We start from the raw sequence: 4,860 nt of genomic DNA, 5'->3' as shown, positions 1-4,860 counted from the left end.
CATCCTTATGGCTAAAAGCCGTACTCCATGTTATGCCTACAATTGTTAAGTAAATATAACATTTTTTTGTACTTTGCTTTGCAGGTGTCAGTTAATTAGTCATATGTTCTCTGTGATCCAGAAAAAAAAAGATAGTTTGATAAAGCAAAAGACTTCTCAGAGGAAAAAAAAATATTTGTATAATTTTTAGATTCTGCTACAACGAAGGTTTCGGAGCGTTAATCTGTTATTTTTCTTTTCAAATTTCGAAATCTTTCATAATCCGATTTCGTTGAGCTAAATATGTGTTAGGTACATGATGATGACATAGATGCTACAAAAGTTTTGTTTGTTATTTTTGTTTTCCCTTCCTTGCCGAAGTATCATCATTCTGCCGTTCACGCAAGTAATTTTGTTACAGCGATGATTGGGGGGGGGGGGGGGGGGGTAGAGAAAAAAGTTTGAAAAAGAACAAAAAAAGGGGGGGGGGGATTGGAAATAAATATGTATCACAACCACTACTGTACCACCTTTATACGAGGTAATTACACAAGTGAAAATAATTCATACACTGGATCACCTTAAAAATAAATGTCGCTATCATATTCACGCTCTATGAGTCTCTCGCTGTAATGAGAAAATGGCGCCCACTCTTTCCAGATTAATACTACCCGGGTGTTAATATTAAAAATATATATTTTTTTTTTTAGTATAACATCGTCAATCGTAATATGTAGAGACCGGAAAAATTCGCGGATTCATTTCACAATATGATAGAATCCAAACAACTGTTCCTTTATGTTGCTTCTCTGATTGGCTCACAGTTTGACTGAAGGACTTTGAGCCAATGAAAAACCTTCAACCAAAAAAGTATCGAATCGCAAGCGTCCCAGTCGACAGATGTCACGAATCAGTAGCCAATGAGCAGGTGGCATTTGCCCGAGTGTGTAGGGGATGGTGGAGTCTATCCTAGAGGTCATCCAAAGCGCGAATTTTTCCAGTCTCTTGTAATATGTTTATATTGTTGATTTTTCTAAAAAAAACATTAAATGTGTATTTTGACAGAATTATTACAGTTGTCATTCTGAAAGACGGAAAACTTAATTCAATGCTAATAGCAATTATAATTTCACAGGAGAAACCATTTGAAATCAGTCAGTCGCAGTTTGATAAAAAAAAGGCATTCCTTAAATTATGTCCTATGCTCGAACAGAAAAGGTGTGTGTGTGTGTGTGTGTGTGGGGGGGGGGGGGAGGGAAAGACTGGAATGATTAAATTAAGAAATGAATTTTGTTGTATTTCATAAAGAGCGCCAACTTTTACATAATTTTAGAAGTAAAATTTGAATTCTATCAGATGAAGCTCTTTATTAAATACAACAAAAAACATGTTTTTTTATCCCAAAATCCTCATTCCAAATTTGACGTTACAAAATACAATGTTTTAAATGTAATCTACGTAATAAAACTAATTTGAAAAGTGACTGCAAAAAAAAAAGAGAGTTTCTGTTTAGGTACACAGGTTAGAATTTATACTTCTATGAAGTTACTGAAATATTAACCTGAAACGTTTTAAACTTAAATTATAACACTAATTATAAGTGTGTGTAAATATATATGCTTAAACGACAGAAATAAGTCTCTAAATACTTCCTACCAACAAAACAAAAATTTTAATGAGCAGATTCATAATATAAGGACTAACAGTAAACATTTCATCACGAAATTCTTTTACTCAACATGGTATCGAATGTATTTAGGATAACAATTTTTTTGCGTCTCTAATTATTTTAACCCAACGTTAACAAAGGGTTGCCAAATTGTAATGCCAGCTTTTTAATATAAAATTTAAGTTATCATCATTTATATGACTATAAATTATACCACAGAGTATTAAAAGTAGCAATTTTGAAATACCTAAACGCGGTGTAAATTCTGCGATGTTCACGAAAGCAATATATACGCATATCTTTTCCAGATTTCTGAGACTTCCACAGATGGCAGCACTGTGGTTACACATTCCCGCCACATGCAACTTTCGTTTCATTCGTGACGTTACTCCTACCAAACGCCGCATGCTGAGAGTTAAAGATGTTAACACAGCAAAAAAAAATTGGTTGTCTGTTAAGTCGGTTTACGGACGATAGTTTAACGTGATAACGTCATAACAAAACATTGATGAAATGATTGCATACTTTTATGAATAAAATTGAATCATTTTTATTGAATTATCACTATTTTGTATGGATAACTACAAAGAATGAGTGAAATTAAATCTACCATTTAATTGATAAATTTACTTTTATTTGCACTCATTAATTCAAATATGTTTATTACTTTAACGAACAGATTATTTTAACTATAACTTTTATACATGTTTGCTATTTAACTTCTTACAATCTGTGTTATTCTGTTAAGGATAGGACGATGATAGGAAAAGTAGGAAACGAATGGGAGTGTTTCAAGTTTAATGTGCCTCGAAAAAGTCAAATCGATGGTTGTTCCAATCGAGTGGAAGAGAGAAAGATGCGGCGCAAGCGTACAATGAGCGTAACGGGACACATCGTAACGGGACAACGTGCGTTATGGGACACTTTTTCGTGCGTGCAGCCGGCGTTCATCGATTTATTAGACGTTGTCACGTCAAAAATTTTATTCGTAGATGGATGTTGAACATTGACGAGTCATCAGGACTAGGTCTCACAAGCCATGTTGGATATTTAACTTTGTTATCTTCACAGTCACCTGAGTGCTTTTCCTGGGGCGCGGGAGCACAATGCGTTAAGAACGGACTTCCCGTGTGGCAAAGTCAGCGAAGCGAAGGCACCCGTGGTGCCAGTTCACCTGGAAAATTATGTAGATCCTAAGTTTTCACGGTGACAACCTCACAGGTGTTGTGTATGTCTGTGGTGACGTCATCAAAGATGGCTACCTTGCCCAACAAACAAACCTCCTTCTCTCGGTCACTAAACAACCGATTTAATTCCCCCCCCCCCCCCCGATACTTTTGGAAAGGTATTGTTAAAAGCCATAACACATTTCCTTAGCAAATATTGCGATATACCAGCATTTTTTGTTGTTATTTGGAGGAACAAAAAATTAAACTGGTTGCAAAAATCTCAGATGTGATTTTATTATATTGTTTGAAATGGATATTTATAGTTGTATAAATTGCATTAAACACTCTTTGTAATACATATTTACCATTTAGTAAGAAAAAAGGAATATTGGTCAGAGATTAATTATATTATGAAAAAAATATTTTTCACTTTACAATACCTACTTTACTATAATAAATTATTTTTTTTAAAACAAATTGAGTACTATGGCGCCCTTTAAGTATACAATAAGAAGATCGCAAAACGGCCATCACTATTTTTATCACCATCTACGTCGGTGTAATCAAGCAGATACAATTTATCACAAATTGATTTGTTTGCCATTTGCAATCACACGTTTCTATACACGAACAATTTTTTTTTTGCTGAAGAGTTGCATTGTGGTGAACATAGGTTCTTCGCAAAAATCAACATTTTGTAGGTTTCAGAAGGCCCTATGGGTTCAATCCTGTTCTATACACCGCCGTGATCAACTGGATTCGTGCCGACCGGATAAGGTTCTTCATCTATTGACCAATCAAAGTACCTGAAAGTCAGCTCTCTAAGGCCATGGTTCACGATATTTGCGAATTGGCATGTTATTTGATCAAAAACTGAGCCAGCATGATTTAAGATATCGAATGATATATATTTAAGAGGAATGTTCAACCTATTTTTTTAGGAATATTGTTAAATGCAATAACGTTTTTACAGAATTTTATAAAAATGTTGGAAATCGGACTTTCTTTTAAAGCTTCGGCACCATCGGAAATAATACGTGTCTACGTGTAATAAAAATAAAGGAGTATTGAATTTTATGTTCAACATAATGTTCAGACATTTGGGCATCAAGCTGTCTTAACATACTTATTGATTATTTGATATCTTCTTTTAAATTTAATTTTTTAATTTTTGATATGAAAATTTTCTAGTAAAAAATTTGTTTTTAAGACGTTGTGATGTATATTTTTGGATAGGTCAGTGTCTTATTTATAGGAATAAAGTCATTTCTTGACTGTGGTAGTACAACAATTTAAATCAGAGCGATAGACGAGCTGAATAAACAAAAACCAACGTTTACTCCTATGCTGCAAGGTTAACGGATAGTTGTCAGTTCTGCCAACAGAGCGCAGTGCAATACTCGCTCGCTGCGTCGCTCGCCGGCTGTGTAGAGCACGCGCTGGTACAGTGATGCCAAATCGTCGATATTTAGTAGTTTGAAATCGCTGTTAGTGGTGACGCAGTGCGCGCAATTTTTATTATTCACGATGTCACGAGGAAAAGGTCTTACCGCAATCATAAGTGTAAGGTTCCATCCTACTGGAGAAGACAGAATACTACTAACAATTCTGCAACATCATCAGTAGCAGAAAGCGACCCGAGTGCACAAGAAACTGAACTGCAGGAAATTTCATCACAGTACGTACTTTTGCAACAATGAAATGTATTTATTTTCGCTAATGTGTCTTGGTAGTAGAAACTATTGAAAGGCTATTATTCTGATTGGTAAAAAACATGAAAATAATTCAACAATGAGTAAATAATTCTAAGAAACTGGTGTACATTTTCCCCCTGGAAAAAAAAAATGCGAACGGTGGTTGTGCACGGTAATGCGTTTTGCTCATGTTGTGAGGAAATCTTACCTGTTTGACGCTCAATCCTTTCACTGGTAGTCTCGGCGTATCCAGCTCAAAAATAACTAAAGGGGAGTCATTTTTCGTAGTTCAACCTCATTCATGGGGCGAGGATCCATGGTGCCATAGAATAATAGACAAAACAAAAAA

At 35.0% G+C, this 4,860-nt stretch overlaps 1 protein-coding gene across 1 annotated transcript in view; it reads left to right on the top strand.

The window, feature by feature from the left end:
• Positions 1–4,312: 4,312 nt before the first annotated feature.
• The window catches only part of LOC134536919 (neuropeptides capa receptor-like), a 252,628-nt gene continuing 252,080 nt past the window's right edge, over positions 4,313–4,860 (top strand). The window contains exon 1 of the mRNA XM_063377001.1: positions 4,313–4,495. The gene's annotated coding sequence lies outside the window, so the exon portion shown is untranslated. The remainder of the gene's footprint in view (positions 4,496–4,860) is intronic.

Source organism: Bacillus rossius, chromosome 11 (genome assembly GCF_032445375.1).
Source record: "Bacillus rossius redtenbacheri isolate Brsri chromosome 11, Brsri_v3, whole genome shotgun sequence".
NCBI classification, from domain to species: Eukaryota; Metazoa; Arthropoda; class Insecta; order Phasmatodea; family Bacillidae; genus Bacillus; species Bacillus rossius.
This window is presented reverse-complemented; position numbering and strand designations above follow the sequence as displayed.